This window comes from Canis aureus, chromosome 16 (assembly GCF_053574225.1).
Source record: "Canis aureus isolate CA01 chromosome 16, VMU_Caureus_v.1.0, whole genome shotgun sequence".
Classification (NCBI taxonomy): Eukaryota; Metazoa; Chordata; class Mammalia; order Carnivora; family Canidae; genus Canis; species Canis aureus.
This window is the reverse complement of record NC_135626.1, coordinates 33,039,157-33,062,103: the sequence shown is the minus strand read 5'-3', so window position 1 is coordinate 33,062,103 and position 22,947 is coordinate 33,039,157. Positions and strand designations below refer to the sequence as shown.

Below are 22,947 nucleotides of genomic sequence, written 5' to 3'. Positions count from 1 at the left end.
CAGGATGTGGGGAAGAGAAAGAGAGAGAGAGAGAGGGGAGCACATGAGCAGGGAAGGGACAGGGCAGGGACAGGGCCTGGGGAGTCTGACAGGGGCTCAGTCTCATGACCCATGAAATCATGACCTGAGCCAAAATCACAAGTCAGACATTTAACCAGCCCATGTGCCCGTTTGTTCCTATTCTGGATCCACACACCAAAAGAGTCATCCTGGGTATTTTTGACCAACTATCCTCCCACTGGCTAAATTTCTCTACCTCTTCTTGAACCAATTCTCACCTGGTATTGGGCATTTGGTTCTCAGAAGGTATTATTGAATTAGCTACAATGGAAGGGAATGGGAAACACAGGATATTTCACATAGAAACAGGGAGTAAATAATTCATTTCTGTGGTGACCCAACAGTGGTGATGTATTATGTGTAAGAAATTACCAAAATATGGAATAGAGAATGTGGGTCTATGGTAAGAGAAGCTCAATTTATAGCCCCATGAGATTAGATGCTACTTTCTCACCTTTATCCCTATATTTGTTTTCCCTTTAATAATGGACTAGAAAAGCTAAGGAGAATGTCTGAGTACACTGTGAGAATGCCATCTTTACACAAGTATTTGTTAAAGGCTTATAATACATTATGTACTTTTATGAATATTGGACTATTCCCCTCTAAAAAAGTAATCAAGATAGAGTTAGGCTCTCTTCACATTTTGCTTCTATTTCAACCTATGGAAGTGCTTCTGGCCCCTCTCCACACCTGAAGGATCATCTAGCTGCTGAGCCATTCAAGGTAGGTGGATAGTGAGAGCACAGTAAAAAGCAGAATTACATTGAATAGTTGAGTTGAATTCTTAGCTAATTATTTATTGAATACTGTATTATCTGTTTTAGATCCTGATCCATATCCATCCTCTTCTATTTTTCCTGATCTAGTGAAATGCCCCATGTCTGTTTTTGCCTGCTGTGACTTCAATATCCCCTTTAACCATACTTGGTGCCATCCATTGTCTAAGCTGTCTTTTGTTGCTCATCTCTGGCGTCTCTGAACATAGTACTCTTTCTTTTGGACTATATATCCTCCCCTAATCAGTAGTAAATTTTGCCTTTTTCCTCCTTAATATATGCCCTATCCTGTAGATATATCTAAATGAATATCTTATGCTCTTTTCTTTGTAGTAGACCTACCGTAGCAAGTCATACACAAGCTAGCATACTCCTCAGTATCTGGGCATGTAATTGCCCTTTGTTCTGATTCATTGGTTTTGACTCTGCTCAGTCAAGAGTCTACCTTCCAGGCAGTTGATTCTACCTCCAATCCTGGCTCCTCCTAGGATAAGCCCAAGGCCCAACCCTTGTGATAACTTAAGCTGTTATGAAAAGTTTACAACTAAAGATATGATCTTGCTGGCCATTTCTGATTTGCAAAGTAAATCATACTGTCAATTTTTTGACCCAATTCCCTCACTGATATCAAATGCCCAATTATTTGAAATATCTTTTCATTTCTTTATCTTAAAATATCAATAATGGCAATAATCAAAGATTTCTAAAATAGGCGTGAAACAAATTTATGTATACAGGTGAAACAAGTTTTAACTATATGGTTTATTCTTATTTACCCTAAAAGAGAAGATGTCACAGTGGAGAAATTGTTTCACTGGCAATATGTATGAGGCATTGAAGAGGTCAAATCACTTGCCATGGGCAATCAGAATAACAGAGAATCTGAGAGTTGAGATTGACCTTGAGTATCTTGTAAGGAGACTTCCCTCACATCTTGAACATCCTTGGTGGTGGCCTTAGAATTCAATGATAGCAAGTGAAAATGGCAGGTGGCTATTATCCAGCACATGTGTCTCCAAATTGGCAAAACTATAGAAATGCCAAGAAGAACAGTGGCCTTTACAAATACTTCTATTGATTTTTGAGAATGGCTTAAAATTTAGAACTTCAGATAGGAATGATAATTCCCATGGCAGTTATTATGTAGAACTCCCAAAGAATCCTTTCAGACAATTATAGCTATATAATCTACTATATGCCAGACACTGTATTTTTTATAACCCTCACAACAACACTATGAAGTATTAACATCTTCATTTTATAAATGAGAAAAATAAATGAATTAGTAGGGAGGAGAACCATATCTAGGATTACGCAGGTAATATGTAGAAAAGAATTAGATTTGGATCCAGAAATGCCTGACTCTAGATCTCTGATATTTTCAAAACACCTTGTTGCTTCTTTTTTTCCAGCCAAACAGCCATTTTTTAGAGGTTGCTTCTGATTTCAACTTAGGCAATGACTTTTATCAGCTAGGCATTATGTAATATATACAACATTTTGTTTCAAAATAAGCTGTTATTTATGTGGTGATTTGGGGAAAAATATTTCACTTAAGCTAGGTTGCAAGCATAGCACAATCACTAATAAGAATGAGGATATACAACTGATGCAATTTTGAAAATAAGGAAGCAAGTGAGAGTGGATCAATTTAAAAGAATTTTTTTTTTCTACCAAGTTGTGCTGTAGTGGTTTTGCTGTATTCAAAAGGAATGAAGAGGGTTTTGACTAAACCACTGTCCATGTAGGTACAGGAGGAGGTGGTTCGTTTTGAATCAACCTAGTTCTAAGGTATCTAAAATCTATACATAGATCCTTACAGTCAGTGACCGCATTCACTTCTGTGGTACCCCAGCCAAGGAAAATTTTAAAGTCTACAATTGGGTTGAATTATATGTCCAAATTCTAAACCCTGGTACTGTGAACACAATCTTATTTGGAAATAGGGTCTTTGCAGGTGTGATTAAAGATCTTGAGATCATCCTGAATTAATCAGACAGGGCCTAGATTCAATGAGATGTGTCCTTAGAAGAGAAGAGAAGGGAGACAAAGAGGGAGAAGTCCATATGAAGACAGTCCATATGAAAGTGATTCTAGTCACCAGGAGGTGGAAGAGCCAAGGAAAAGTTCTCACTAGGGCCTTTGGAAGGGAATCCAATAGCACCTTGATTTTAGATTTCTGGCCACCACAACTGTGAGAGAATAAATTTGTGAGCTTCTTTATAAAGATTTTGTTTGAGAGAACACATGGGGAGGAGCAGAGGGAGGGAGAGAGAGAGACAAGCAGACTCCATGCTGAGCATAGAGCCTGATGTGGGGCTCCATCCCAGGACCCTGAGATTATGACCTGAGCTGCAATGAAGAATCAGATGCTTAACCAACTGAGCCACTCAGGCACTCCAAATTTGTGGTGTTTTTAAGTCATCCAATTTGTCGTAATTGGTACAGCAGTAGCCTAGGAAAGTAACACAATGTCTAAATGGAAATTTCCCTCACTCACATGTTTTATTCCTTCCTTCTGCCAAGGGAATGCTGACCCTTTTCCCAAACCACATGCAAAAGCATGAACTGAGGTGAATTCATACTTGAACGTTTCTCCTGGATAGTCTCAATTCCTACAGTGAATTAGACCAATGAGGATTTGAACACAGTTGGGAATGGCTAGGCAGGTCCTGGGCTCACTTTTCCAACAGGCTTTCTGACTTAGCAATCCAGGTACCCTGCAGAACACTGTGTCAAAAAAACTGATGCTAATATTCCTGGGCATGAGAGTAGCAAGAACAGAGTAGGCTTCTGCTCTGTGTTTGGTTTGTATTTCACAGTTGGGTGGATTTTTTATCATCTGGAAGTGAAAGCTCTGTCAATATGTGTCCCTCTTTTTTGGCTACCAGTTTATTCCAGCTAATATAGTCAGACTTATTACTTGATATGGTGTGACTTTGTATGTTGTGGCATAAAAGAGAAATAATATCCACTGTAATGGCCAATCCTGTTTCTTAGCAAGCATTGCAATTACCCAGGCAAAGTGATTTCCTGCTGAGAAAATTCTGGCATGGAACCATAAAATACTGTCTGTTCTTTCTCTCCTACATGACTTCTTCACACATGTTCCCAAATAAACCATCCTCCAAACAACATGTTTGCATAAGTGCCTACAACTCTTACTGATGGTGAGTGATTTTATTTTATTTTTTTTGTATAGCTGGAGGCTTTGAATAAGAGGAATTTTGGCAGAGGACTAGGGATGGTTGGGTTTAACCCAAGCTTGAGGAAAATACTAGGTTCTGGAATGGAGGCAGCTATCATTAGGGCAAATATTTAAATGCATAAAATCAGGAAACTACCCCCAACCTTCTTGTGTGTCAATTTCTTACAAAATGGTATATCTCTCGGCTTTTCCACTGAGATGTTTTCATGCTGTTATTCTCAGGTTTAACAAATATCTGTTAAATATCTATTGCCTCCCAGAAAATGTTAGGTGATTTATATACTTTATCTTATTAAGTCCTTGAAAATAACAATGCAAGGGTAAGAATTATTATCCTTGTGGAGCAGAATCTAAGAGTTAGAAAAATTAGATTATTTGTCCCAAATTATAGTGTAAATAAATTTCAGAGCTAAGGATTTTAGTTAGCTCTGGTCTTTAGGCCCAAATTTATTTATTTCTCCCTTTCTTTTTGCTTAAAAAATTAAATTGGTCAAGTATTTCTTAATATGACTTAAGAAATGTGTATCAATGCAGGTATTCTTAATGGGCATTATTTTATAGTAGTGTTTACCACAGCAGTAACTACAGAGAAAGTTCTTCAGGGTAAGTTATAGTAGAACATCACTCTGTATGGGGATATTTAATTTTATAAAAAAAAATAAAATTGCCCTTCAAACTGCAAGCATTTAATTTTTAATGTGCTAAACTTAATTAAGTTTAATTAATGCTGCTGAGCTTGGTAAACTTAAAGAACTTCAGATGACACCCCCAGAAGCCCTGAAACATCTTTCTTACTTGTTGAACCTGCCTTCTGGCTGAATCTCAACTCATGCCTCAACAGAAATTGCTTACTCTTTGCTCTCTCTGAATTCATGCTATCATTTACCCATTTGTTATATGAAATCCAATTTGTAATTGAACCTTTGTCCAATACTTTATCAGTGAGAGAGATGGGCTCTGAGATCATTTATTATCTTAAGTAGTACAACTGAGTTCTGCTGAGTTCTGCTGAGTTCTTCCTCCCCTAGTTAATAGCCAGGCTGTGTCTTCTTAAGCGTTTGCTGTTTCATTGTTCATCTTGCTGTTTGTATCACAATTAGTATTTCAGGGGTGAAGATTCTCCCTCTGTTTACCTGTGCAAATAATTACTTTTGGAGAAAAAGACCTGAAGCCTAGTATCTAATCCTACAGGTTTCCAGGTTCTGTTTCTAGATTCTTGGAAAACACAGAATAGATGCTAATAGATAAGATGTCCTTTAAAGCTCTGTGGGAAGGTAGAGCATCTTGTACATTTAGTGGATCAGAAACATTCTAGACGCTGGTAGAGCCACAGAGCTGTAGAGTTTTCCAGATTGAAGACTCTAGAGAGCTCTGAAATTTTAACTTCTAAATTCAGTCCCTGGAACAAATGTGTGAATTTTCTCAAGACTGACTCAGGTTCTTTGACTAAGTCCCTTCCTAATTCTATACCTTGGTGTGACTCTCCAACTCTTGGTGGCTCTCTTCACACCTTTTCTCCAGTGGTCACATCACTTCTGTCTTCCTGTCTTAACTGGGGCTGCTGTAATAAAAACCTACAAACTGGGAGGCTCAAGCAGCAGAAATTTATTTCTCACTCTTCTGGAAGCTGGGAAGTCCGAGATCAAGGTGGTAGCTGATTTTGTTCCTGGTGAAAACTTTTCTTCCTAGTTTGTGGAGGCAAGTCTTGCTGTATATCTTCACATGGTAGAGAGAGAAAAAGAAGGGGTCAGGGGATTAGCTCTCTTGCATCTCTTGTAATCTTCTAATAGGGGCACTAATCCCATCCTGAGGGTTCTGCTCCCATGACCAAATTGCTTCCCAAAGACACCACTTCCAAATACCATGACATTAGGGTTAAGGTTTCAACATAGGGATTTTGAGAGGACACAAACATTTGGTCTATGGTTCTGCCTGTTAACCAAGAGGAGCAATACCTGCTCCCCATCAGCCTCCCCACCTATGTGCTGGAGCCAAGCTCTTCACACCCATCTCAAGAACTTAGCTCTGGAAGACTCCACTTCTCCTAAGTTGTTTTTCTCTGCTAGAAAGAGGCATTCCTTTGGGTATGTAATTCTCCTACTTAAAAAAAAAAAATCCCCAAGTAAAGTGAAAACTCATTTTCATTCCCCCTGAAATCTACCACATCATTTTTCTGTGTTCTCCTGTATAGTAAAATTCTTCAAAGGATTCACGATCTCATTCTCTTCTGTTTTCCTTTAAACATGCTTCTATCAGGCATTTCCTTTTTTTTAAAAAAAATATTTTATTTATTTATTTATTCATTCATTCATGAGAGAGACAGAAAGAGAGAGGGAGGCAGAGACATAGGCAGAGGGAGAAGCAGGCTCCTCATCAGGAGCCTGACTTGGGACTCGATCACAGGACCCTGGGATCATACTCTGAGCCAAAGGCAGATGCCCAACTGCTGGGCCACCCAGGTGTCCCTCTTCTATCAGGCATGCATTTCCAGTTCTAGTTAAGAGCTGCTTTCCCAAGCCACCAACTTTCTGATTCCTTATGGTGAGTTCTAATCTTCATCTTACATGTCCTATGAGCAGAAGTTATCATGGTGGACCACTTCTTACTGTTCTGTTCTCACTCTTCTGTTTCTCCCCCTATGTCACCCATGATTGCTCTTTCTTAGTCTCTTTTTCAGTTCTTCCTCTGTACCTACACCCACCCCAACTTCCAAATTTATCTCCAGCCAAGACCTCTCTCTTAAATTCTATACCCATCTATTCAAGGACTGACTTAGATATAACATTTAACATGTCTAATTTAACATGTCAAAACTGAACTCTGGGAAATCTCCTCCTTCATACACAAACCTGTTCCATCTACAGTTTTTCCTATTTCGGTTGATAGCCAGTCCATCTCTCCATTACATTGCTCAAAAATCTTTAAATCGACTCCTCATTTTATTACATAAACCACATCCAATTCAACAGGAAATCTTATTGGTGCTCCTTCAGAATATATTCAGAACCCAAACACGTTTTACATTCTGCCTTACAACACCATCACCTTAATTCTGGGTTAATTCTGTAGTTCCCTAATTGGTTTCCCTACTTCAGCCTTGCTTTGTATTAGTCTCCTTTCTGGTCTTTGCTTAGTCCTTTGTTTCTTCTTAGAGGAAACAGTGTTCAATCTGTTCTCAACAGAACAGCCAGAGTGATCCTCTTTTTCTTTTTCTTTCTTTTCTTTTCTTTTCTTTTCTTTTTCTTTTTCTTTTTTTTTAATTTGAGAGAGAACGAAAGAGCCAGAGAGAGAGAGAGAGAGAGAGAGAGTACAAGCAGAGGGAGCAGCAGAGGGAGACAGTGCTCCATCCCAGGACCCCGGGATCATAAACTGAGCCAGAGACCGACACTTAACCAACTAAGCTACCCCAGGCACCCCAAGAGTGATCATTTTAAAACATAAATCATGTCTTTCTCCTGTTCTAAAGTTTACAGTGGTACTCTACTTCATTCTTAGTGAAAAGTCAAGGTCGTGGTAGCTTATAGCAGAAGTAATGACTATTTTTTTCTGATACAAATTAGCCATTTACTTATTATGAAAAGTAAAAGAATAGGTATCTCTTTAGAAGCCCTTTAAATTTTTGTAGTGAACTGCAAGGCTTAGCAGAATGGTACATAAAAGTTGGAAAACATTAGACATTTTTATTATAGTCAACAAGCAAGTATTAAACATTTGCCACAAATAAAAAGACATGTTAGATAAGCTGGGGATTAAAAATCATAGACTAATCCTCTAGGGACTCATACAGATACATATTCATAGAGGTGCATGCCATAAGTGATCCTCATACAAGGGATATATGCTTTAGTAGAGGTACAAAGTACTGATGGAATATAGAGTAGGAATATTAGAATGAACTGAGTTTTAAACAGAGTTCTGAAATTTGGGGTAGATTTAAACAGACTGGAATACAGGGTAGTGCCAAACAAAGGCGTTGCATAGGGAGGTGAAAATAGGAACAGTCAAATACGAAAAAACTTCCAAACATGCTACAGTACCAATGAATAGTCAGGATGACTGAGGGGTAATGTGATTATCTGAAAATGGAGTACTAGAGAGGTTGTATGTAGTGTATAGGTAGAGACAAATGACAAAATTTGAAAGAGCTGAGGCCTGTTAACACAGGATCTTAAATTTCTCAGCTTGACATTCTAGTACTTTTCTTTATTCCAAGGGGAGCCATTAAAATTGTCAAGGGAGTGCCTTGCTTGATTCACAGCTTTAGTTTAATTAATCCAATTGTAATTTATTAAAGAGCCAATCTGTCCTCACTACTACTATTCTGGATATTTTGATATTCATAAAGAGCATGTAGGCCATTTGACAAAATACAAATTCCAGGGCCTATGTCCAGATGTTATCTGGCATGGGATGCACACTGAACACAAGCCTATGAATGATTGTGTGGGCAGTTGGTGTGCTGACCTATTTTGGTGAAATACTGATTTATAGTGTACAAAGCTGTAGAAGATTTTTAAGCTTGTGCTCTCTAGTAGAGCTTCTATATTTTAATGTTTTAGTTTGAGAGTCACCATTTATGTTCCTAGTCTGCAAATGTATGTGTGTATGTGTATAATGCTTTTAGACACAAACACTTCCCCTTTGTTCATACCATCCAAAAAATGTAATAGATGTTGTGAAATATCATTTTTTTGTAGATCCCAAGAATAAAAGCATTCTCCTGCACAAAACATCATTGCCAGAGTTAATGAAACCAATAATTTAATACTATCATTAAAGGTGTAATTCATTATTAAAGTCCTACAGCTATTCCCCAAATATATTTTATAAACTATTTTCTTAAACCCAAGATTCAATCGAGGATTATGCATGGCACTCCCTGTTTGAGGGGAGTAAGAACCTTCTTACTGCCTCCTTTTGTTCTTCATGAGATAAAATAATTTGAGGAGTTCACTTAAAAGCTTCCATATTCTAGATTTTTCTGTTTTCTCATGATTAAGTTCAAATTTTTAAAAAATCTAAAAATAGTTCTACAAAGGCTATGTTCCATACTTTCTATCCATCACATCAGGGAGTGCATAATGTCAGGCCATCCAGCAAAAAGATATATAACCATACAGATAAAATAGTTTATTCAAATACACACAATTCTGATTGTACTCTTTTAGTCGAATATGTTCCCAGGACAAAAATACTGAAAAATTTTGGACTTCATTTTGCAGGTTTTCTTATTAATGGTTTTGTCTTAGTAATTGTTGGGCAAAGCAAATGAGAACATGTATTATTTGTAGAAATATATTTTTGAGGGCAGCCTGGGTGGCTCAGCGGTTTAGCGCCACCTTTGGCCCAGGGTGTGATCCTGGAGTCCCGGGATCGAGTCCCACATCAGGCTCCCTGCATGGAGCTTGCTCCTCTCTCTGCCTGTGTCTCTGCACCTCTCTCTCTCTCTGTCTCTCATGAATAAATAAATAAAATCTTTAAAAATATATATATATTTTTTGATCCCATTTTCTCACTATTCAAGAAATGAAATACAAATAAGGAATGGCAGAAGCTTTTGAATTTGGATTAGAAGTATTAGTAGGAACTCATGATTAAAAGAAAGTAGGATGGGTCAGCCCGGATGGCTCAGTGGTTAAGTGTCATGATCCAGCCCTAAGTTGAGCTCTATTTCAAGCTCCCTGCCCAGCAGGAAGTCTGCTTCTCCCTCTACCTCTGCCCTTCACCCCATTCATGCTCTCTCTCTCACTCTCCATCAAAAAAATATATAAATAAGAAAGTAAGAAGGAATGATATTGTAAAACCAATTAGCACACATGTTTCTTAGTTATTGGTTTCTAAATATCATTTCTCAATTTTAGTGCCAGAATTCCTTGGAGAAATTGCTAATTTCAGGAAAAGTACAGGTTGAGCCTAGAATAAAAGCATCCTTTTATGCCAGAGCAAGAAAAGGCTCACATATTAATGAAGTTATGCCAAAAGAATATGTGCTTACAGAAGTTGGTGTGAAGGGGATTTAGCTGGCCAAATTTGAGATAATTAAATTCTCAAATTAATCATAATGGCAATGGGCTATAACATAAGGAAAAAAAATATATGTATGAATTTACAGCAATATTCCCCACCACCACCACCTAAAGAGAATAAAGAAGGGCAGATAGATTTTTTTTAAATAGGATAATGCCAGTTCTGATGGATTAAAGATTAAATTATTTGTTACTTTTTCCATTTAGAGGTGAGATATTGAACCTGGGCTGGATACATGTGGTAGAAGGGATACCATGACAATTCTGGGTTTAAATTTTAAGAAGGTAGGAAATCTTCTATTTCCTTATTCTTTGAACATTGGATCTGGCATGATCATGCTCTCTCTGAGAACCCAGCTACCATGCAGTGAGACTCCAAACCCACAAGAAGGTGCTAAATTTTGGGACATGGGTCAAGAGCCTCAGCTGAGTTCCCAGCCAACAGTTAACTTTACCTGCTAGCCAGGTAAGTCAGCCATCTTGGAAGTCCCAGCTAAATCCAACTCCTACATTACTACACTTAAAATCATATGAAGCTAAAGAACCACCCAGTTGGTCTCTGTCAATGCACAAAATCATGATGGATAATAAAGTAGTTGGTTTAAGCCATTCCATTTAGGTATGGCTTATAATGTACAATAGATAACCAAGACAGTGGCTAATACATATAGAGGGAACATTAGCATAGAAAATCTACACTTTTTATACTGCAATATAATAATGGACTCAGGCAGGGATATTAAATGGATGCTAAAGCTTTTGGGGAAAATCAGACGAACAATAATATGTATTCTCATCTAAGGTACTTAGATTTATTTACATTTATTCAACTGGTCCTTTAAATCTCAGTAGATTTGGGGCTTTGACTTATTCACAATTAACTATTATTTTTTCACCCAGCTTGGAATACAGTAGATTCTCAAAAAAAGTTTATTAAATGAAAAATAAATGAATATAAACTTAAGGAAATGGAAAAATTAAAGTGAAATCGCAAAGGATATTACCTTTAAAAGACTCTTTTCTCTGTTTGATCCTTGTCCCCAAGGATATTCATTTATCTCAAGAAGACAGAGGCATCCTATCCCCAGAGAAGAATAGGATCTTAAAACCATATTTGTCCAGATCATTTTCTCAACAATAAAAGACACATTGCAAACCAGCTGTGTACTTCAGACAATTCATGGGTCCTGGTGTCAAGTGACTGACACTGAACTCTGAGTTGGAGCCTTATATTCTAGATGAAGTTTCATCCCTTACTCTCCCCTATGACCAACAACTGAGTCTTTGATCATGAACTTCCACATTTCTTTATTTCTAATGTGGAGCAAATAAGAGATTAAAGTGAGAGAATATGTTAGCACAAGGAAGGAAATATATTTAAGTAAACATCTTTTGAACATTATATATTGTTGACTAGATGAAAGAAAGAGGGAAAGCTGAGAAGGAGATAAAGTAAACAGCTAATACTTTGATATTACGGTAATAGGAGGAATAATCACAGATTTCAAAAGTGAAAAGTACTGAATGAAAAGAAAATATAGGGAAATTCAGAGGGATCCAAACATAGAAATAGGGTCTGCCATGTCCCGGATATGTGATTGATGAAAAAGAATAGGTAAGCAAATCACTTGTTCTTAAATATCATCTTATTCATGATCCTGTTAGAATGCCAGGTATTACATGATTTTTAGCAGTAATTTGTTATATTGATAATACTTGCCACAGGGAAGGTTGGGTAGTAGTTTGTAATAAAGGATGTCTCAAAATATAAGGCTGCCACGTGGGTTCAATTCATTAGTAATGGATAGTTAATATATGTGTAATCCCTGCCTTCTAGAGGACAATTGGAAACAAAAGTGACAATATTAAAAAATATTTTTAAGATTTATTTATTTCAGAGAGAGAGAGGAAATGCAAGTGGGGGGATGGGCAGAGGGAGAGAGAATCTCGAGCAGACTCCTTACTGAGCACAGAGCCCAACACAGAGTTGGATCTCACAACCCAAGCCAAAATCAAGAGTCAGACACTTAACTGACTGAGCCACCCAGGTGGCCAAAATATTTTTAAAAGATAGGAAAATGGCCACACCTGAAGAGTGGTTGGCTGGAATATTTATGCGATGATTGAGTCATGCATGGTGACAGGAGTGGTAGAGGCAGAAAGTCCTGACTGGCTAACTCTCGTTGATCCTTTCTATCGCCACTTATACAGGTTCAATTGACAAAGAATGCTCACTAGCTGAATTTCTCTATTATCCAGCCCCTTCTTGCCTGCTATGTTTGACTAATTATGGAGTAGTAAATATCCAAATCAAAGTTTTATGGTTAATTGGTGAATTAACAAGGCAACAGAAAGCACTTTAATTAATTCCCCTTGTTATGCTGACAAGAGAGACAGGACTGAATCTGAGTATTTGCATTGGAGATGTTCAAAATCTCGATAACAGCACACAGATGGCACCTCAGAAGAACTACAATCTGCATTCTATTTGAGGTTAGAATTTTCTTAAGACAGTCAACCTTTGAATAGTTGTCAAGATGTGGATTTCATATGAGTAACAAATAATTCCTTTTGTCCATAACCTGACTTCTCTTCATAGATACTCTGGTGTAATCAACCATTCCATCAATCTCCCAGTCACCTAGACTTGAAGCTCAACACAATCTTTTATTCTTCCCTTTACAAGTCAGTAATGAAAGGCAAGAATGTTAACAATTATTTACTAAAAACAGTATTGTGGATTTTACTATATCATTTATTTAATTACCTAATTTTATCCTGACAAAAATGCTATGAGGTAAGTATTATTAGCCCATTACATAAATGAGGAAAATAAGACTGGTGAAGATTAAGCGACTTGCCCATGGTTTCCCAATTATATCAATAAAAATTTAACAGGAAGTAATTTATATTGAATATACACACACACATATTATACACAGGACAGAAAAACACGTTGTATTTTAAGTATATAATAAACAAAATCCAGTGTGGGAAACTTTAAAGGTCAAATCATCTAGCTTTTTGAATACATGTTTAATTGGAACAAGATCAGATAGTTCAAAGAATCTACAGAAAATCTGAGAAACTAGACTTGGCAAAAGAAAGCACTTAAGAAGATTCTAAAGTGATAGATAGTATATTGGGCATTCTAGCTTGGGAATTCTCAGGGCTGTGGCCACAGAATTCTTATTAATCATTTCAAAAATCTTTTAAAACTCATTTAATTTTAAATTAAAACACAGAGAACATGACATAAAACAAATGTATAGCTTAAGGAATTATGATAAGGTGACTACCTCACCATCACTCCTAGAAATCTGCGTGCCCCCCCCCAGCATTCCTCTTTCCTTCTGTGTCTCAATCCACTCACCCCCTCAAATGTCATCACTACTTCACTCTATAGTAATCATTTCCATGCATTTAAACAATTTCACCCAAATGTGCATCTCTAGACACTATAGTTTGGTTTTTCTCATTTTTAAAATATATACGTATGAGTTTCTATTTACAGGTTCCCTCTTCATCTCTATTTTACTTAAGATTTCTTTGTTGGAGAAGTGAATCCATTTGACCTGTAGAGTTTCCTCTGTCTGAATTTTACTTCTTGCATACTTTCAATGTAGTGCCACATGCTGTTGTTGGTGTTGTTGTTCTTTAAATTAATCCCTTCTATATTGCGTCATTCTCTGTTTTCTTCCAAAATGAAAATCCTGGTTCTCAAGGGACACAAAGGACAGTGACATTAGAATATCAGATACTAATAATTTATTTACCCCAATTTTATGTACACAATCCAGAGTGACAATACTCCAACTGCTATTTTAAATACTGAAAATAGTTGAATATTTTTGCATATGATCTCTCTATTCACCAATTTATATTTTTAAAAAACAATTATATTGTATCTATTTAACTGAGCCTATAACCCTTGATTACTATATTTTATTTATTTAATCTTAGTTTGAAGGTAACCACATTTAATGCTTACAATTCATACTTAACTTGTCTTTTTTTTCTTTTTTTCTTTTTGGTTGATTGAAGCATGTATTCTAGTAAGTTCCTAAGGAATGGCTCATGGGAGTAAATTTCTCTGAGTACTTGCATGATGACTTCAGTTTATGTCTTTACACTTGAAAGTCAGTTTAGCTGGATATAAAATCTTTGGCCCATATTTTCTCAACTTAATATCTCTTATTTTAAATAAAAATGTTATATACCTGAAGAAAATGGAATAACATTTCCTTTATAAATCATGTCTTGCTTAGATACTTGGGGGTTTTATATTTCTTTAAAGTCTAATAGTTTTGCTATTTTATAATTTTGTTATGGGTCATTCAAATATCTTCAGATATATGATACAATTTTGGTATGCAGTCAAATCCTATTTAATGTAATGGGGTTTTTAAAATAATTTTTTTAAATTATAATTTAATATTTGTTTCTATTATTTTGGCTTACTTTTTCAGAGACTCTCAGCTACATTACTTTTCAGAATATTTTTATCTCTTTATTTCTTCTTGATTTTTCAGTTTTTTTCTTTGTTCCCTCTGTATGTTCTATGGTACAATCATTTTGTTTATCTGTCTTATGTTCTTTATAATTTAGTCTTTGTATTAGTTCTCTGGTGCTGCTGTGTTACAAATTACCACAAAAAAAAGAATGACTTAGAACAACAATAAACGTGCCTTTTTTTTTTTTTTTTTTTTTTTTTTTACCATTTCTGAGTCAGAGACTTTTGTAAGGTTGTGGTCATCTTAAAACCTTACTGAAGGCTAAAAAAGTTCGCTTTTAAGGTAGGTAACACTTATGGCTGAGGGGTTGGTGCTGGCTCTTGGTAGGAAGTCTCAGCTCCTCTCCTAATTGGTCTTTTCCATAAGGCTGAATGAACCCACTGTATGGAAAATGGCTTTTCTCAGAGCAAGATATCCAAGAAGGTAAATGAAGCATGCAATGCTTTTTATGACCTAGCCTCAAAGGTCATGTGCCATCACTTCCATGGTCCTCTACTGATCAGTCCTGTGTCAATGTAAAAAATATTATAAAAAGGCTTAAGTATTAGGAGACAAGAGTCACTGGAGGTTGTCTATCATATCCTAATGTCTAAAGTAATTTTTAAAGTTTTGGAGTTTTCCTAATTCTGGTTTATGCTGTTGGTAATTTCTTGTATCTATTTTTTAATATCTATTAGTTCTTTTCAATATAGATATTTACTGTTTTGATGTGGACTTTCAGCAAGACTTTCTGATGTGCTTTCATTATCTGTAAAAATGGTATTCTGTTTATTATTCTCTTTTCTCTTATGACAATTTTAAGATAAAATTTGACTTTGGTACTTCTCTATTGCCCATATTACATGAAATTAGTTTTCCTGAGCTTTTAGAAGATGTGGTTCGTGGTAGCTTTTATAACTTCACAGAAATTTATCTTCTCTTGTTTTCCTGGAGTAATCAAAGATACGATGGCTTGCTTTCTAAGATAGTGGCTTTGTTCTCCTCCCCAACTTTTATCTGGACCTCTCTTTGTTACATTTCTGTTCAATTTTGATTCAACTCCTAGCAGTTTCCTCAAAGTTCAAGGCTCTTACCTGAAAGGGAGTCCTAATGGGTTAGTTCTTAATGTTCAGAGAATGTAGACTATTCTAGTTCCTTTAGTATTTGCTGTATAACCTTTATATTCATCTGCTATTAGATTGGACAAAACCCTTCCAGCTGTTGTTCTTAAATTGGTCCTCTATGCTTTCTAGTGAATACTTGTTGTTTACTTTGAGATTCTACTATTCTCAGGTCCATTAGATGCCTTGTTACTTCCTTGTGCTTTCTCATCTGCAGAGATGGTCACTGAAGGTCAAATGGTTATTGGTAGTTTGTCTTTACCCATTGCATTTTGGAGTTTGGCGGGGAGGGGGGGTGTCTCATCTCCTATTTTTTGAATAGACTGTAGGATTTTAGTTTTGTTGTCTAGTTGCCCTTTCTGTTTTTATGTTGACATTCAGAGAGACTGAAAACTAGGTTGCCACCATCTATCATATTCACAGTCCCTCAATAGCTGCATTCTTAATGCAAATACTGCTACCAGTAATACCTTCTAAAGTGTCCCTGAATATTTGTGTCACTTTCTCAGCGTTTATAATCCTGTCCTAGAGCTCTAATCACCTGGCCTATGGGATATGCTCATGTTTCAGCTGCTAATGGGCACCAAGGTGAAATATATGGCCCTAAGTATTCAGACTGCACCAAACACACAAAGGCATGAGTATGTCACACACATATACCTCATTTTTCCATATTAAACAACAAATGACTCTGATTTTCATTATTTAGTTTCTTAGTCTGTTTGGGCTGCTATAAAAAAATACCGATACTGGGTGGCTTATAAACAACAGAAACTTATTTCTCATGGTTCTGGAAGCTGATAAGTCCAAGATGAAGGCACTGGCAGATTTGGTGTCTGGTGAAAAGTCATTTCCTGGTTCATAAATAGCTATCTTCTCAGTGTCATTACAACATAGAAAGAATAGAAAGCTCTCTTGGTTCTCTTTTATAAGGCCACACTAATCACATTCCTGAGAACTACACCCTCATGGCCAAATCACCTCCCAAAAGGCCTATGTCCTAATACTATCACATTGGGAGTTCTGATTTTAACATGAATTTTAGGGGTACACGTTCAGTTCATAATAGTTAGTATACTCGGAATAAGGCCCAGATTATTGGACTCCTAGTCCTTCTAGGTCTTTATGATACTGAATCAACATTTTAACAGCATTGGACCAAAATGTAAAGTTAAGCACCACTAACATATACTGTATAAATAGAAGATGGGAGGGAAGTTGGTTTAACATATGAATATATACTTTGACATGCACCTGAATATGCTTTTTAGCCAAATACCAGATGGCTAAATGTTAAAAATAATAATCAGCTAAAACTTGATATTTCCATCATAAAATGACCTTTTAGGATACAGGAACAAATCTTAAGTATTAGCACAAATTTAACTATTATTGAACTTTTAATATTAAAATTTTAGTGGTCAAATTTTGTTGGTTTGGTATTATGGTGTAAGGACAGCAGTTTCTCAGCTGGTAACTGCTATATTGTTTCTGTAATCATGCTGCACATTTGTGATTCTAAATAGATGTTCACTTTTCAGCTTGGATGCTGTAGGAACATGAATTTTTTAGGATAGATCATTTGCTTTACCACTCTTCTTTATTTCATATTCTTTATAGTCTTTAATATATATGGATCAAAGATAATTTATAAAGGATCTAGTTGCACAGCAATTGGAACTATTCCTCCCTTTGAAACTTGAAGGTAGTGAACTTGACATTCTGCTATTAATTCATACTCGCCAGATGTTAAGAATTCCCAAAAAGGGATTTTTTATGACTCCTGGCTTTAATTCAATTAAATAATTTAATATATATATACATGTATAATTTAATTTTTGAAGGCTAATACATCAAAAATTATGTATTAAGTTAGGATATAGTTCTAATTTCTGTTACTTTTTCTCTAATACTAATTATACCTTAAAGACATTAGATATTAGTTTTCTCTAATATCTAGTTCTCTTATTTGTATTAAATGACAAATTATTTCTCTATTTTTGAACTATCTAAAAGTTTTTAATAATTTTTCATTCATAAAATTAAGAAATTTTACAATCCCTGTTAATTATGGCAACATTTTGCTTATGTAATATTTTTTTCCTTGAATCAAGTGACAAAATGTTAACATGTAAAACATACAAGATCATTATTTGAGATAACATATATCTGATAGTGAATATTTAAACATTAGAATTATATCCAGAGTATTAACAGACCAAGTAATTTGTGCCAATCACCTTGCCATCTAAAAAATACTGATAAATTAGACAAAATATATTTTAAAAACATGCCTTGGAGACCTGAAATCCAAAGCATTGTACAAGTTAGGATCCAAGAGAGAAACCCAAAGAGGTGAGACTTAAATTTAGGGCCACTTTCCCCCAGTGGATAATTACCAACTTTAAAAAGAACATAAGAAGCTGAATAGTATTTTGGATCACCTCTGAGGCTATGAGTAGAAAAAATAGAGCCCTGGACCCACCAAACTTGGGGTGGAGGTCTACTAAACCTCTCATATCTTAGATTTACACTATGAATGGCTACAATTTGTAGTAAGGGTGAAGGATAAAGTAGATCAGTCCTCATGGTAACTAAAGGCCAGTTTTGAATTATCTAAAACACTGAAATTGGATTAAGCTGATCCCTGATTGCTTATGCCTTCAGCCACTTACTGGAATCAAATGTAATCTTCTCTGGAGGAAGGTAATATATCATTGTAGGTCTCAAATTATTTTTATAGTTTTTCAAATAAAATTTCTGGCATTCAATTAAAAAAGTCACATGAAGAGTGTTAGAAGTAAAATTGTGTCCCTCCAAAAGCTATGTTGAAATCCTTACCCCTGGTACTTATGAATGTGACCCTATTTGGAAATAGGGTCTTTACAGATATAATTAAATTAAGGTTGGTCTATATTCCATTTGGTGGGCCCTAATCCACATAACATGCAGACACAAACACACAGGGAGAATGCCACATGACAACTGAGGCAGAAATTTAAGTAGTGTATTGTAAGCCAAGAAGTGCCAAGTTTTACTGGCAACTCCAGAAGCTAAGGAAAACACATGGAACACATTCTCCTCTAGTGTATGCAGAGAGAACAAGACCTTGCCAAAATACCATAATTTTGGACTTTTAGCCTCCAGAACCATGATAGAATAAATTTCTGTTGTTTTAAGCCATCTAGTTTGCTGTATTTTGTTACAGCAGGCGCAAGAAACTAATACAACAGGACAGGGAAACATGAACCAACAATAGAAAAAAATAATAGGTAGTTGAAACAAATCCATAGGAATTTTATCAATTTCTGATAAAGATGGCATTTGTGAGTTTACTTTTGAATTTGCAGCTTTTCTTCAGCATAAGCCAATTATAGTTAAAATGTAAAAAGAGAACACTTAAGATAAATATCTCCATTGATCAAATATTACATGGAAATAGAGCTGTGATCAGAAATGAAATTATAGATTTGTTGACATAAAAGTCTAAAAGCAGAGAAAGGAAGCTGAGGCTGTGAGTTTGACTCCCAGTAAAATTACAATTTTTTAAAAAAATGAACCAATATTGAAGGACTGTATCAGGCCAAGTGCATGAAGCTGGTGAGAGGGGGAGTTCACTGCCAACCACTGCCTGAAGCTGCAGCCTATATGAAGCTCTCTGCCAGTAAAGGCAGAGAACACAGAGCTTCTAAACAGACCCTCATACAAGTTGTTTTTTACTTAATTACTGCACAGTGGGATTTGTGGATTTGTGGACATAAACACAAAATCACTAGACCTGGAAATGTAAATCCAGACAAGGCAGAAGAAAGAGAGAGGAAATCTCAAATTCATGAACAACGTGGAAACCTCTAAATAACTAACAAATAAATGAGAAGCTGTTCTTTGTTGGGTATAAAGCTTCAGTTGTACTAGATAAATAAGTTCTACGTAAGTGCTGGACAGCATAGTGCCTATAAATAATTTGGTTTTGTGCACTTCAAAACTTGTTGAGAGAAGACATCTCATATTTAATGTTCTTACCATTAAACAACAAAAAAAGAGAAACACATGAAAATTCTGGAAGGTGTTGGGTATGTGCATTACTTTGATTGTGGTGATAGTAACAAGGGTGTTGGCACAGACGCAAACTCATCAAAAGGCACACATTAAATATGTAAAGTTCTTTGTACATCAATTATAGCTCAATAAGGCATTTTTTAAAAATGAAAACATGACCACTATTAGTGGAGTACAAATTGTGCCACTAACATTAACACTGGGAGTAAAATTGTTGGTGTTACTCTTAACTTTCTTCTCATGTATCATATAGGAATGAGGTAGAACTAGGAGAAGAAATTTGAATTCTAAAACATGGGGAAAGGACCTCTTGGACCTTAAGCCTTCTTAACTTTTTCAGGAAAATCCAAGGTGCTAAAATAAAAAGTGGACTGCTCCCTAAACTAGCAATAAATCAGCCAGTAAGCCACATCTTTTGAACCACTTTGTGTGGTTCTATTTTTATTTATCTACACAGAAATTTTAGTCAGTGTTACAAGCATTGAAGTCTTGTCTCAACTGTGATCAGAGACATTAAAGAGTTGTCTATTCTTGGTGATTGTGGTTATTAATGATATATTATTAAGACCAAATTGAAACTGGGAACACAGAACAGGAGTGTGGTGCCAGCTGCTCCATCTGCATGGATAGTCACATTCCAGGGGCAACCTAGAGAACTGGGGTCTATGGCAGTCTCTTAAATACTGTTAAACTCATTTCCTGGAAATGCAATTCTGATCCTGTTCCAATCCTCCGATAACTAACATCCAAACTCTTCGGCCTGATGTGTGAGGCTCATCACAGTCTTTCACCTATTTTCCCTGTCTAGGATCCAACAATTATCTTTCAAGTAGTCTTCATTTTATCTCTGTTCTTTACTTTATTCCAGGCATGATGTCCTACATACATTCCCCCCCACACACACACACAATAAAAAAACCCTACTCAACAGAGTCATTTTTTGTACATTTGAAACTACAGAAGCCATCTTACTGCTATGAGGGAACAAGTATGAGGACAAAAACATAGGCTAAAGCTGTTGTTCTCAAATGGTAAATGAATAAAAGGAACAACTAGGAATACGTGGTTCTGATTCCATAGGTTAGGGTGGTGCCAGTAACTTTATATTTCTAACAAGTGCCTGGTAATGCTAATGTTGCTGATCCATGGACCACGTGTTACGTAGTACAGGCTAACATAGGCAGATGAGAATGGAGAAAGAGCTTAGGTCTCTGAAGACATTGCAGAGCACTTGAATGCGAACAATAGCCTAAATCTGAATTTTTTGCTATGTGAAAAAACTTACTAAAATCCTATAAATCTTTAGTCCGCTCTTATTTTACTTCCAGCCAATCCCATTCCAAATGTTACCATTTATCATTATTATGAAAATCATCAGCATTTTTATCATCCTAGCCATTATTTATACTATGTGCTGGGCATTATATGAACTCTTTTGACAAAAATGTATTTAACAGCTTTGGGAAGTGAGTATAATTTTCTCTATTTCTGGTAGAGGAACATGAGGCACAGAGAGGTTAAGTATCTTTACCTAAGCTCATAATTAGAGGGTTGCTATGAAGGCCAATATCTCCCAAATTCGCCTGCTCTTAACTTCTATGTCATAAGCCACCTTCTACATCAAGCCTACAACAGATGCTTAATAACAGTCAGTGAGCTTTTTTTTTAATTTACTTATTTGATAAATTTGTCAATTTACAATTTGTAAGTTTAAGGTATACAATGTGTTACTTTGATACATTTATATGTTGTAATATGATTGCCATTGAGACAATATTTATGACATTATTATAGTACAGTATTATTGGCTACATTCATTATACTTTTCATTAGATATCTATAAAACAGGCACATGAAAGGATGCTAAACATCACTAGTCATCAGGGAAATGCAAATCAAAACCACAGAGAGATCATCTCACACCTGTTAGAATGGCTGTCATCAAGAAGACAAGACAATAGGTGCTGGCAAGGATACGGTGAAAAATTCCTGGTGGGAATGTAAATTAGTCCAACCATTACAGAAAGCACTATGGAGGTTCCTAAAAAGATTAAAAATAGATCTACCATATGATCCAGCAATTCTACTGCTGAGTATATACCCAAAGGAAATGAAGAAAAGGATTTTGACGAGATATATACAAGTCTATATTTATCTTAGTATTATTCACAATAGCCAAGATACTGAAAATTAAAAATTTTTGGATCATTCCAGGTGGAAGCTTTCTCTTTATACTATAATTGCATGAGTCTTAACACTTTGCCATTCATTGCTAATTACCATATCAACACTTAACTGCTATGAGTAAGGATCTGTAGTAAACACTGAGAGTATAGAGAAAACAAGCCATCCCTGGTCTCAACAAAATTATAGGCTAATAATGGAAAAATGATTTTTTATAATACAAAATAAGTTTTATCGTGGTATTAACAGAAAATATATCCTCCAATTTTGGGTAGCTATTTGCACACAAGTGATCTTCCCTAATAGAATTGCTCTATTTGGCAAAAAATAGTCCATGTTTATCTGACATTTGCATTCCAGCACCTAATAGATCCCATGCATAGCAGGTTCTCCTCAAATTTGAATAAATTAATACATCTCTGCATAACAGCATATCACAAATATATATCCTCAGTATTATACTTTTTTTTAAAAAAGATTAAAAAAAAAATCATTCATGAGAGACACACAGAGAGAAGCAGAGACACAGGCAGAGGGAGAAGCAGGCTCCCTGCAGGAAGCCTAATGAAGAACTCAATCCCAGGACCCAGGGATCATGACCTCAGCCAAAGGCAGATGCTCAACCACTAAGCCACCCAGGCACCCCTTGGTATTACACTTTTAAAAGGATTTTTTGCTTTTGGTGAATTTCTCATTGAAGTAGAAATATACATGTTATCTTCATTTTGTGATTTTGAAGAGAAACAGCTAAACAATATAAATACTTTAAAAATAATCACTAGCACCATTAAACAGTTAATATTTATTATATTATATCCTTTGCATGTTTATTTAAAATAATTACAACAATCCCACAAAGGTAGGATCATCTCAGTTTTATGCACACAGAAAATATGATGATTATGTAAACCAAGGGTTGGCCTATTGGGGAACTAAATTTTTACTTCTTGTCTATGGCTGGCTTCAGTTTACAATAGCAGGATTGAGGGGAACAAAGGCCCTATTGTCCACAAAGCC

The 22,947-nt window shown here is 35.8% G+C and overlaps 1 long non-coding RNA gene across 16 annotated transcripts in view; it reads left to right on the top strand.

The window, feature by feature from the left end:
* LOC144286346 (uncharacterized) overlaps positions 1-22,947 on the top strand; it is a 169,977-nt gene that overhangs the window by 84,098 nt on the left and 62,932 nt on the right. Inside the window, exon 1 of one of the 16 annotated variants that reach the window (XR_013354433.1) lies at positions 3,931-4,009. The exons of the other annotated variants lie outside the window; for them this stretch is intronic. This is a non-coding gene — a long non-coding RNA (uncharacterized LOC144286346). Of the gene's footprint in view, positions 1-3,930; positions 4,010-22,947 lie in introns of those variants that run through there. 16 annotated transcript variants of the gene reach the window in all.